General features: G+C 39.3%; 1 protein-coding gene across 5 annotated transcripts in view; it reads right to left on the bottom strand.

Moving 5' to 3' along the window:
• LOC131102972 (trinucleotide repeat-containing gene 6A protein-like) overlaps positions 1-12,902 on the bottom strand; it is a 39,458-nt gene extending 26,556 nt beyond the window's left edge. For 2 of the 5 annotated variants that reach the window (XM_058048715.2, XM_058048714.2), the window contains exons 1-3: positions 12,704-12,902; positions 11,463-11,511; positions 2,709-2,803 (exon numbers count right to left, since the gene is read on the bottom strand). The gene's annotated coding sequence lies outside the window, so the exon portion shown is untranslated. Of the gene's footprint in view, positions 1-2,708; positions 2,804-11,462; positions 11,512-12,446; positions 12,618-12,703 lie in introns of those variants that run through there. The other 3 variants (XM_058048712.2, XM_058048716.2, XM_058048713.2) reach the window with 2 other exon arrangements.
• Positions 12,903-13,872: the final 970 nt, after the last annotated feature.

Below are 13,872 nucleotides of genomic sequence, written 5' to 3'. Positions count from 1 at the left end.
CCGAACCTGTTGGCATACGGCCAGCATCTACAATTTAGACTCCTACATGCTGCTCAGCCATACTCGACAATTAATCCAAAAACAGAACTGTAAAAAAAACAAAAACAAAAAAATACATATCAAAAGAATAACAGTCTCCAGAAACTATCCACAGCACAAAAACAACTGCTCCCTTCCAGGGAATCAAGTTGTTTACATCTCTAGGTCCTGACTCAGCTTCACTGCACCTCTTCTCCCAACCTCCAACAATCAGCCTATAAAGCGCATGTAGACAACACGACACCTGATGGGGAGCAGCTTTCCCCCGTGACGCATACGACCGACGTCTTTGATATGCATTCGTTCAAATTACATAGAGTACGATTTGTTCTTCCCCCCCCCTGCCCTCGGCTTTCATCTGAGCGCAGCTTTTCACATGGGCCCCAAAAGCTGGCAGCAACACGACGGCTGCGATCATCTTACAGGCAAGAGAAGAAGGTTGGGAAGGGGGACTCGCACAAAGATACACGGACACCGAGTGCAGAGGAGAAAGAAATGGTAACAAAAGAACAGAAACAATTAAAAAAAGACCAGAGTGTGTGTGTGTGTGCCCTATGTGGAGGTGGGGTGAGGTGGGGGGGCAGGAAATGGAATGTAGAAAGGAGCGACAAAGAGCCCATCTTTGAGGTTGATGTGAGTGGAATGCAGCTGCAGCTTCGAACATGTATGAAAAAAGCAACGAGGTCAGCCAGGATAAGTCAGTGGTGTGTGAATGCAGTACAACTTGTACTCCGTGCACTTCTTAACCACGAGTCCACATAGTTGGCTCAGTCCTGTTGGACAAGGATACTGTATGGTCGTACCGAAGTTAAAACAATACACGGCGGAACCTCCGAGTACGACCGGGTTCTCGTATTTTTCGGTTAAAAGAACATTTTGCCCATTTTTCTTTTGCAGTTAATGTACAATATCAAGTCTTGTTGTGTTAATAATACACGGTTGCACCGTGTTGTTAATGTTTTTTTTTTGTCACAAAACGTCCTTGTTAGCAGCTTGCTAATACATGGAAACCGGAACCGGACGTCAACTCTCGTCTCCAATCTGTGGCGCCATCAGCGGCAGTTCTTTGCAAACAGTTACGTCATAAGTCTCAGAGATGTTAACACAACACATTTTCATAATTTCACATGCATAAATCAATTTAAGGTTACATTTAAGGTTACTTCATTGAAGACGTGAAAATGTGGCAGCGAGATCAACACACAACCCCCTGCCTGTTTTGCCATGAGTTACTGTATTTCTTGAATTTAATAGAGTTTTGCACCTTGTTAAACTGTTGCCATTTGCAACTTTCTTTGCCTCCATTTTGGGTTCTTTTGCAGCCACGATCGATAAGACAGACAAACACTATGGGATTCGAAAAACAGCTCATGGCAAAACACACAGGTGGTGTCCGTGTTGCTCTCGCTGTCACACGGGATCAACAATCTGTTCTTCAATTAAGCTAAAAGTATCCTTAAATACTCCATTCACTGTGCAATATTAAGGGTTCTAAATGCAATATACTAAGTTCTATGTAAAGTACTCCATGATGCCTCATATTAACTCACGTAACTCAAAATCTCAGTGTATAGACTGGTCATATATCTCATCTCGTTTCGTATTATCTGCATACTGTATTTGTATATAACTCTGGGAAAAACTGTTGATTTTGTTAATACTCGGGGTGTTTATATTGTTTGTTTTTATATATTGTGTATTTTGTACTGCTTAACTGATTCTGTACTCTTACTGCCGTGCAATGCAAATTTCCCCACTGAGGGACGAATAAAGGCATATCTTAATCTTTAATATTTGTCCCTTTTATTCATCATAAATTCACATTTACAATTGTTTTCTATGTGTAAAACTGTAATTGTAAAACTACCAAAACATGCAGTTTTATGGAGATTCTGTCTGAGGTAGTGTCAGACTTCACTGGTAAAGTTAATCAAATATCAGTAAAATTAGTAATCGCAACAAATCGGGTATTTAATGCAATAATAGATTCCTAGCAAATGCACTGTTATGACAACATCTCCGAGCGCTCGCCCACCAAGTCCACGAGCACCTTTTACGATCCATTAGAACGGGGCCATCTCTTTTCTGCACCAACTATCTCATTTTCAGTAGTTGAAACACTGCCAAGTGTTTAAAAAAACGTCACAAGTGCATGCGTGTGGTTTGAGGAAGATAACATTTCTAAGGCCGCCACACTATGGGAGGGGTTTACAGGTTTGGAGTAGCTCGGTGGTACTTGATATGTCAATGTTACAGCAACAAATACACACTTTAAATTCATTTATTTAAAGATGTTGCAATTGTTTTTCCTACTGAAACCCCTGGCACGGAATGAAGTTGAACGTGAAAGTCAGAGATACATATAGAGGCTATCGCGCTTTCTACCTGAACACAACAGTGGTTGTTGTAACAGTAGTAGGCTCATAAGCAGTGGGAACTGGAACAGGAATTAAAAACGGACAACCAGTACGTGGTCACAAGGCAAAGTACACCACCATTACATCCTACTGCAAGATAGGAACCAAACTATACTATTGTTTGAAACTTTATTCTTCGTGGTTCTTTTCTATTGAAAACAGGGAAGCTTTTACTGCAGAGTTTAGTCATATAAAAAAAAAAGGTGACTGGTCAGTTCAATAAATCAAACGTTTTTAAAAGATGGTCTCTACCTTCTGTCCAGTTCTGTGTATTATCCTCCTTCCTTGTCACACTCTCCGTTTCTCGCTCTCTTCCATCCACAGTCAGTCCCTCTGTGGGTGGATTCCTTGTGGAGGACAACCAAAAAAAAGGCTTAATTGCAGTGCTCCATTGCAATGAGTTTGACTTGAGCATATCAGAAAATGTCAAACTGAGTAAATGAATGACTGGCTTGATAACAGAGCGCTTCTACTTGACCAAAAGCATAAAAACAACAATTGAATAGTGGGATGTCTTTGGACTTGTATGCAACTAGTGAATTGATTGGTTGCTAGCAAGCCACTGGTGCAACCGATACATTCTCACCAACGGTTACTATCGTCAACAAGACGTTTCTTCTAGTACCTGTGGTTGCACCATTCGGCCTGCAGGAGAGGCTGCCATCTAATCCATTAATGGGATTTCAACAGCACTAAAAACAGACATAAAAGACACCGACGCTGCAAAGACATGTTACATGCGGTAACATCTCGTAGCAGCGTAAAGCCAGATTTTGGGGGACAGCGGTCTTCTGTGTGCAGCTATTCAAACAGAACAGATTTTTATCACAATAGCTCGGTCATCAAGTCCGATGGGATCATTCATATGATCCGACGTGGCATTCTGTTGATTCTGTTTGCAAACATGCAATTTTATGCAGCCATTACGGACGGCCGAAACAACAATAATGACTCCGGAGAAGAGTATAAACAGAAGCAAAGTGCCTCGCGGAGGCAGGCCACTGATTTGGAACAGGTCGTGGTCACCTCGAATATCCTGTGACCTGTGGACTCACTCGCTCTCTCGCTCTACTTTGTATGCAAAGTGTGTGGTTGCTGCAACCACACACACACACACACACACACACGTCGTTAGCAACGATTATTGGACATCGTTACCATCATTATGTGAAAGTACAGCAGAAGCTTGGTTAGCATCATTAATTTGTTCCAGAAGGTCCGACTCGCACTGAAACGGATGCTAACAAAAATCTTACCCATAAGAAATCATGGAAATCCAATTAATGCATGCCGTAAAACCGAAAATGTTTCACATGTTTCACAAGAATTTTCTTTGCTGATTAATCAAAACAAGTTTCAGATTAATCATCTAAAAAAAAATTGGCAGTTGCAGCCCGAATAGAAAGTTACCCCACGATTCCCTCACAGTCAGTGGATGGATGCTAACCAACGTTCCACTGCGCTATCCAAATTAAGGGGTCAGCCAACATATCACTTTTATTTGCTGATTAATCAAAACAAGTTTCAGATTAATCATCTAAGAAAATTGTCAGTTGCAGCCTGAATAGAAAGTTACCCCACGATTCCCTCACAGCCAGTGGATGGATGCTAGCCAACGTTCCACTGCGCTATCCAAATTAAGGGTTCAGCCAACATATTTTTATTTGCTGATTAATCAAAACAAGTTTCAGATTAATCATCTAAAAAAAATTGGCAGTTGCAGCCTGAATAGAAAGTTACCCCACGACTCCCTCACAGCCAGTGGATGGATGCTAACAACGTTCCACTGCGCTATCCAAATTAAGGGTTCAGCAAACATTTTTATTTGCTGATTAATCGAAACAACAAGTTTCAGATTAATCATCTAAGAAAATTGTCAGTTGCAGCCTGAATAGAAAGTTACCCCACGATTCCCTCACAGCCAGTGGATGGATGCTAACAACGTTCCACTGCGCTATCCAAATTAAGGCTTCAGCCAACAATTATTTTTCTTTGCTGATTAATTGAAACAACAAGTTTCAGATTAATCATCTAAAAAAAATTGGGAGTTGCAGCCCGAATAGAAAGTTACCCCTACGATTCCCTCAAGGCCAATGGATGGATGCTAACCAGTGTTCCACTGTGCTATCCAAATTAAGGGTTCAGCCAACAATTATTTTTCTTTGCTGATTAATCAAAACAACAAGTTTCAGATTAACATTTTAAGTTATCTGAAAGTTTTCACAGTCCATCTGCATTTCAATCAGGGCCCTACGCCGCCCTTCAATGCCATCAAAATGTAAATTCTTCTCCAACTTTTTAGCCGTCGTCGCCGCCGCCCCCCTTCCCGTGGTTCCCACACCTCCCCCCGCCCCTCTCCTCGTCGGCTTCACTCCTTTCCGACCATCAAGTACTTCAGCAGATGGTTGTAGGTTCAACAACAAGAGCGGAGCATGGTGGGGGCCTCCTGGAGAGCACACACACACCACAGACGGCATCTGGTTATGAATGGGCCGACAATCCATCCCATCCCCCCCAACAGATACAGCTGACGGAGGAAAGGAGGCACCAAGAGTCGTGAAAAATCAAGGCGGAATAAAACAATCAGGCAATTGGGGGCATAAGGAGAGAAAAGGGAATAGGCGATAATATGAAGCCACAATGCTATGGCGTTTAGAAGGTCTATGGAGGATTAATGTATTTATTGATCAGTCAGTAAAGTTAAAGAAATATATATTCATCCAAAGTGTTACATCAAAATAAATTCAGAAATATACAGTTTTATTAACAATGCATCCATTGACGACACGTCCGACAAGAAACCCCGCCCATCCCCAACCCGCCACCAGACTGATCAACGGGATTTGCGTTCCAAAAATATCTTGTAAATATGGTCCTTTGTTTTTCCGTTTTAGATGCTTGAAACTATCTGGACAAGTTTACGCCACGATTCAGCACGCGCTGTGCTTTTCCATTGTGGGAGACAAGTCGGGCTGTGTGACGGCTCCGAGGCGCGGCAGAAAGATGAAAGGACAACATTGTAGTAGTAAAAAAAAAAAAAAAAAGGTCAAAAGCAAAGTTATGTATATTCAAAGTGATCGATTGAAAACAGCACCCGAAGAAAGCAAGCTTTTGTGTAGAAATGCAATCAAGCAAGCGGTTAGCCGTACATGTTCGACCGCAGCGCATTGAATAGTTTGCTGGGTTTCTTCAAAATGTCAGATAGTTAACATCGTGTTTTTTAATCGCCGGATAATCATTTCCATCGCTCTGCTGATCGCAAAGAGACGAAACAGCAGCACAACGTGTCCTCCTTTGTGAAGCCTTGTCTAATATTCTGTCTTGAACATGCACAATACATATTAGCGCAATCCTATATAGCTATTGATGGAAGTAATTAAATGATTGATATTAACATAGTTATTTTGATCGTTGTATCAGGCATTAAAATGGATCAATAAACCGAAGAAAACGTTTTCCATGACTGTAGGTGAAAACATGTATTATCAGTATGAATTTTGACTCTCACCCCCATATTTTTTATTCAAAATTATTTAAATTTGTGCAATTCACTGTTTACGCTGTACATTGTTGTTCATATTTGATGTCATCTATTTATTATGCACATTATTATTATTATTATACGGGAGCCAGGCAACGACATTTCGTTGGTAATTTCACTGCTGTGTTATTGTGCAATGACAATAAAGGAAGTCTATATTTATCTATATTTGCAGTTTTTTCTTAATTTTTCAAATATTTAAATATTCTGGAAATCTTTATAAATGTTCCTTATATTATAACAAATTCCCATATTATAACTGCCACCTCACATTATTTAAAAAAAATACTACAACTTTACATTACTAAAATGTCATTTGTCCCTCAGTATTTTTTCCCATTTCTGTTTTTTTAATTTAATCTTCATAACTTGTAATAATTTTCCAAAAATTACACCTTTGTTGTTTATCATATTACCGCTTTTAGAAGAAAGTTCATCCTGCAGTAAAAAAAAAAAGCAAAACAAAAAAAACATGGGCCTCTGATTTTGGGTTTTAGTTAAAGTCAAGTTGTGGACTCAAACATTTACAGCAGATGAAATAAGCAATAATCGTTTGACTCATCGACTGATTTTAAAAAAGCCCTAATATTGACATTGAATTTGCTCCTGTAGCTGCAGATGGCTAGCATTGCGCTAATCTGCATACACAGGAAGAGACTCAATGCAACATGTCAAGAGAAAATCACTTGGTATAAAATTTACTGACTTGTAACAATGAAGTGAAAGGAACACTTTTTCCACATGTGAGCGAGTCTGCTTGTGACTTGGGAGGGCGGGGGGGCAGACTATAAACAAGGGGGGGGTCACCATGGCCGCCACAGCAAACACCATCCACGGAACGACACCTCCACCAACCCAGAAATGAGTTCCAGCATTTGTAATGAATGGATCAGTTCAAGATAGGCGGTATGAATATACACACAAAACATGTGACTGCTGACAAAATAACGCTATAAACTACAGCATAAAAAGTCTAAACTATTTTGGGTTTATGACACGGTAGCAAACAGACATCTGATGCTTTAAAACGACTCGGTCATAAGAAACTGTAGGCGTGTGTGTTTTCACGCCCAGTATTGAGTCATAAGCAATGAAGCCAAATTTACAAGGAGCTCACAAGTATTGATTCTATTTATAGCCTTGAGGAAGTGTTTATCTTTACATAAAAACAACATGTGCATCCAAACACGGCAATTGGACATCAATGCCTGCATGTAAACACACTCCGGGCTCTCCCGCTGCTGGAAGAACAAAAGCCGGGGATGGTCGCGTGGCTAATTTGCATGCGGAGCACTATATCATTTGCATCAATTTGCATTAGCATGTTCTCATAGATGCGCCACACTGGGAACCCCCCCTTCTTTCAATGCAAAGCCGTCACTCAATTAGGGGGATGAAAAAAAAAAAATTATGGTTACACGAGCAAGGCGGTTCATTTGTACACAACACAGAATATTTTGATAGTTAAAGCATAGAAAACTTTTTCATGCCTGTCTAAATAGGATTTTATAATTAGAGTCCTGTAGACATGAAATAACACCCCTATAGTCACTTTTACACTCCTATTATTCAGTGTTTACATTGCAACACTTATGCTAGCGAGCAAGCTAGGTACTCAAATTTATTTCTCCTCAACCTATGGCTAAAACCTACCACACTGAATGGTAGAAGAGACTTTTTCCACTCATGTTTTTCCACTCGGTCATGTCGGACAATGCCATGATTGCCTTCATGCAGTGTTAATGCAATGCTAACTCGCAAACTAGAGAGCTAGCGACCTTAAACGGTAGCCTTCAAGTTATTTCCTTTAAACTTAAATAGCCAAAAACGCACCACTTCCACACGGATAGGGAGGATAACTATTAACAGTTATTTAACCTTTAACATGAACATTAATCAAACATAATAATTTTTTCTGGGTACATGATACCATACAGCATCCATATCAAACTTGCGCGAACCGCACTAACATTAAACTTTCATATCAAGGCGGGGGCCTCAAACTAGTGTCCTGCATGTTTGAGACCCCTGTCCTATATTATGACCAGTCACAGGAGCGTTGTGCATTTCAGACACCCCATGACCGTACAGTTCACTGCCAAGTGAGCTTCTGTAAGAAAAGCGGCTCGATTCTAGTTGGAACTTGCACAGGTCAACGGCATCCAAATGCTCTTTTCTTGCCTCTAAGGTGTGGTTTTACTGCCTGGAGGGGCCAATGGTCAACCTGCCCACCGTTGCAGCTCTGTTGCAACAGCACAGGAATTTATAACTGTGCAGTATTTCGCTTGAAAAATACACGCTTCGAAGTTAAAAACTGCAGATATGGATTACAAACAAATACATTTAAAAAAAGCAACAGGCCTGACAACTTTAGCTAATCAAAAGCGAAAGTAAATTCAACAATGGGTGCATTATGCAAGCATTGTTATAGCCGAACGTGGAAAACAAAAGCTACTTTCATAAAGAATGACAAGCTCATTGCTTGGTAGGCCATTATGGACGTTGCCTAAATATCATTAGCATAATGTATAGAAAAATCATTGGAAATTATTGGCCTTAACACTTTATTACATTTATCTTCTCTTAAAGGGGTAGCAGCAGACAACCCTTACGATAAAGGATATACATGTAGAAAACATGTTTATAGTTGGACAAAAGTCGAGACATTTACGACAATTATGCCCACACTTATTACCTAATAATTAATAATAATAATTAATCCGCTACCAATTAATATCAGCTGATTGCCAAAAACAAAACATGTAGTCAGCATATGCCGACAAAGGCCTTTCAAAGCCGATCACAAAAACGATGTCGTCCGGTGGCAAGTACATGTACGCTCCTGTCACGTAGGCAAAATGACGCGTCTCGTATTGAGCTCGCCACGGGCTACGCTAAATCGATGCCAGCGTGTTTGATGACTCCCTGATCAAACCTCTCTTTGTTTGACTAGTCTTGCATTTTTGGTTACACCCTTTGACTGGCTGTACTTTGCATTTGCAGCACCTAGCTAGCTAGCTCGCTAGCATTACCTGTGTAGTCTTTGGACTCTAAATGTGAGTTTTGTTTTTTTTTTTTTACCACAGTGACATGTTTTTGCATTTGTTCGGACCCCATGTTTTTGAGGTACGTACTAAGTTTCACTGAACAACTTTATTCTCTTGTCATTGTACCAAATGTGTCTGGTCCTCAAAACACGGTGTGCGCTGTTATTTAATGAACATAACACATAATCTGACGAGCCTTACGACGGTGACACAATCAGAGGGGCCCTCTAGTAGCTCAAAAAGGCTCAAACATTTATTTCAACTCTTTTTATTATGATTATTATTAGGTTTCACTCAAAGGCCAAATATAGCCTGAATGTTAGGTTTTTTTTTTAAATAATTACCAATTTGGCAGGGGCCCTTTGGAATTGTCTAACTGACCAAGACTCATAAATAAAGTGGAAAAATGTACAATTAATTCGCTATCGGTATCTGAATCGCCAGCATAAAAGCCTGCCTACTAATAATATATGTTGAATGTACTATTATGTACTATACGTAATATTCAGCAGTTGTAGACTGTATTAACGTCAACAAAACAAAGCCATACTAGGAAGTATCTTACCAAACAGAGTGGAAAAAATAGGCTAATGTTGACATTCGTACGCAATTGGCTTGGTGTTATTTTACTACCTGAACAAAACCTCAGTAAACGTTACGAGAACTGAGTTCAGACAGCTGCAAAGAATTAACTTAGTTTTTTGTGACAACTCTAAACCGACAGGCCTCAAAATAATCAACAATACCACTATGAGTTAACTTCTTTTTACACTTGTGGCACTGTTGCTAGGGTAAAAAAGTGACGTAAACAATGCCTGTGAAGTCCAATTAGTTCAAAATTAAAGGCTGACCAGCATCCGAGATTGTTAAGCTTCCACTGTAGCGTTTATCCCAACGTTAGCAACAACAAATACGTGCCTCCGTCTAGCAGGTTGAGGCACATTCACAATAAAAACATCCATTTTCGGGAACTTGCACATGCAGGTGAGGGACGGAGCAGCGCTTTTGTGTAGCCGCATGTGGACAAACTGTATAGACACAATGAGCTCAACACAAACAACCCCCCCATCAGGACCCCGGGCATGTCACTGCGCCATTTAAAACAGCAAAGCTGGCTCAGCACAATGTGGCCGAGACCAAACCCCGACCCCTCCGATTCAATTCAAACGGAACTGCATGTGCTTGCATAAGCGTCAAGCTGCCCGTGCAGCGTCCACAAACACACAAATTCAAGGAGGTCCTCGGTTTTACGAAAAACGACCATCCCGACGACACGTTCAAAGTCAATTTCATAGCCATGACGTGTTCAGGGATACGATCTTTATCCTTAGTGTAGCTACGCACAGCTACATATTCTTCCACATGTTCCAGACCCTCAATCTTAATGTTAGCAAATGGCCTCCGTGTCGCACTTTGGACACCCCTGCTTTTATAGCTCTTCCTCAGGAAGGGGCGGGTCAACTCAGCAAGCAACCACGACTCGTCTGCTACTTCTCAGCTTCTTCCTTTTGTCACAATGGCAATTAAAGAGAAAAGGGGAATGTTATTGAAGCTGGAACTATTGCAAATGTTGATCTGAAAGCGTGTCGTATACCCTTCTAAAATGAGTTGTATAGACACACACGGGAAACAAACCAATCACAAAGCAAAATTTGTTCTCAATCAGAAATCACTCCACACTCTTTATTGTGTGGAAATATGGGGTAAATAACTACAAAAGCAATCTTCGCTAAATGTACTGCAAAAAAGGTCAGTCAGGATAATTCATAATGCCGCCTACAGAGAACATACTAACTCCTTATTTCTGAAATAAAAAAATAAAAATGAATAAAATTAAGTACAAAAATTATTAAATACAATTAAAATAAATTAAAATTATATTGGGAAAGCAGGAAGTGAACAAAAAAATTAATAAAGTAAAAATTTAGGTTAAAAAAAACATTAAATAAAACTAAAATAAATTAAAATTATATTAGGAAAGCAGGAAGTGAACAAATGTAACAGTTACTGATTCTAAAAGTACCAGATGGAGGGGTAGGATTTAATAAGCTTTGCTTCTTCCTACTCCTTTTTGGACATGCGGAACTGTGAACTGATTATGGGATGCACTCAATTGTAATCTGATGCGTGTTGAAATGAAATTAAACCATTACCAATCACAGTCGTTACGGTTGCCGTAGTGGGAGGAGCAAGCGTATGTGCACTGGTGCGTCAACACAGGAACATAATCATGTGACGTATACAAGCATGTTCAAGGTTCAAAACGTGTCCCCGGTTGGCAGATGCGTACTTCTCGAGTATCGTATTTACAATCCGTTTGAATGCAAGTTTCCAGATAATTTATACGAGTGTATCATAAAACAAAGGACTTCCTGTACTTTCAAAATGAGCTTAGCGTTTATTATGTTTCTCACACACCTGTTAAGATGCTTCAGTTTCTTTGGTGGCAAGGCTTCCAATTCCAAATCTATAAAAGAGACACAGATAAGGTTAATCAACTCACATACTAAAGTCCACTAATCCACCGTACAAATGCCAATAACTCATTGGATTTTATTGTCTTTACAATGGATGTTCACAGATGGTAATAAACAACAAACTGTAACACTGTACAGCAATTATTAGCAATTATGCAGTGTGGACTATTTGGAATATGTAGGAAAGCAAGTTGCTCTGCTTGGCAGGGTGTCTAAGTGACGCGGATGGAGAGAAAAAAAAAAGGGCGAGAAAGTGCGTTTAGGTCAGAGTTGCAGCTCAGGTCCTGATCGGCCATTATCTCCTCAGCTGTTGGCCGACTCTCAGCTTAACCAACATGGCTCCTCGGCAGTCTGGTATTTTTCCAGCGCAACGAGGACTAGACTACAATAGCGTTTGTTAAGAGTCTCTGCACAACATTTATCACGTATCTTGTCCTCCATTTAAACATGGCATGTTTGCATAGCACAAAAGCAAGGATGGACTTGAACTAACCATCTGATGATGACCGTCCTTTTACCGACAGAGGGTGTTAATAATCGCTCTATCGTTTAAAAGGAAACATAAAATAACATTTAGACTGCAATTATTCCTAAAAGAGGACTACGAAACATGTTAACGACGTGGAAACCGATATAAAAGCTCAGCAGACGGCTTGCCTGACCGCGGAACAATCTGCGTCGTTAAATTAGCATAGCGGCTAATGCTAACACTTGCTAACATGCTAATGTTGCGAAGCGGCTAATTAAATTGCTGTCGCGTTTTTTAAAAAAAAAAGCACCAAATGCAATGCATTGCTAGTTTTTTCTCACCGAATACCACAATTTAAATAACAGAGTATATACATATATCGGAAAAGTAGCTTTATAATGCTAACAAATAAGGCTGTATCAAGCTAGCATTCGCTCCAATTCATTTAAATATTACCTGCCGCGCAATGCTTAGGGTTAGGAGTCGTCTGTCAGTCTTAGGAGTAAATGCATTTGCTATTTTAGTTGCAATTGCAAACACAACAGCTGATTAGTTGAGTTAGCTTAGCGCAGCCAACTAAACAACAACTTATCTCCAGCAGTCAGTCCCCCAGTGTAGATGATATCCCGACGACCGCTAAGGTTACATGAGCTCTGCATCGAGCGCAAAAGAGGGTGGGGGGGAGCCGTAAAAAAAAAAAGAAAAAAACTCACCTCATTGAAGTATAAAGTGCAACAGAGTGGAAGAGGAAAGCCGACTGGTAAGGCTAAAAAAAAAATAATAAATCGAACGCTTTTGCATCATCTAATAGGAGAGGCATTCGTCCTGCGTGATCGCCATTTTCTTCTTGAAGTCGCTGCTAGCTAACCTTTAGCTCGGGATCTGCTCGAGCCTCTGTGCGCGTGCACCTCAGCGCGGTCACGCGAGAGGGAGGGGCGGAGCGTCTGTGTGTGTGTGTGGGGGGGGGGGGGGGGGGCAGGAAACACTCTCCACTTCCTGTGACTGAAACAGCCACACGCCATAAGAGACACATTACAGTATTCAAAACGACACAGCGCTTATGTTTATTGACCGTTCATATTTCACTCAACTTTATTTAGACAACTCAGAATAACAAAAAAAATTTTTTTTTGTTATGGGTGGTTGTTGCACAAAAAACACTCAAAACCCCCCAAAATGAATGCAATATAAGTGATTTGTATTTTCAGGTAATGTATAATATTAAGGATGTTTGATAATTATCAGCCCGATATCAGTAAAAAAATAAATAATAAAATAAAAATTTATAATAAAATAATAAATACAAATAATAAATTAATAATGAAATAAAATAAATAATAAAAATGAGTTGGACAATATCGGCATATCGGTTTTCTGCAACAAAAAAATATAAGTGATTTGTATTTTCAGGTAATGTATAATATTAAGGATGTTTGATAATTATCAGCCCGATATCAGCAAAAATAAATAATAAAATAAAAAATAAATTAAAATAAAATAATAATAATAATAATAAATAAAAATAAAATAATACATACAAATAATAAAATAAAATAAATAATAAAAATGAGTTGGACAATATCGGCATATCAATTTTATGCAATAAAAAAAAGTGATTTGTATTTTCAGGTAATGTATAATATTAAGGATATTTGATAATTATCAGCCCGATATCAGTAAAAATAAATAAAATAAAAATAAATAAATAATAATAATAATAATAAATACAAATAATGAATGAATAATAAAATAAATAATAAAAAATTAGTTGGACAATATCGATTTTTTGCAAAAAAAAAAAAAGTCGATACCGGACATCCCTATATAATAGATATTTAAATGTGACACTACAGAGCAAATAATGCATGTAAATGAGCTAAGC

The sequence above is a fragment of the Doryrhamphus excisus genome, linkage group LG16 (genome assembly GCF_037039965.1).
Source record: "Doryrhamphus excisus strain RoL-2023G ecotype Guam linkage group LG16, RoL_Dexc_Guam_v1.1, whole genome shotgun sequence".
NCBI lineage: Eukaryota > Metazoa > Chordata > Actinopteri > Syngnathiformes > Syngnathidae > Doryrhamphus > Doryrhamphus excisus.
This window is presented reverse-complemented; position numbering and strand designations above follow the sequence as displayed.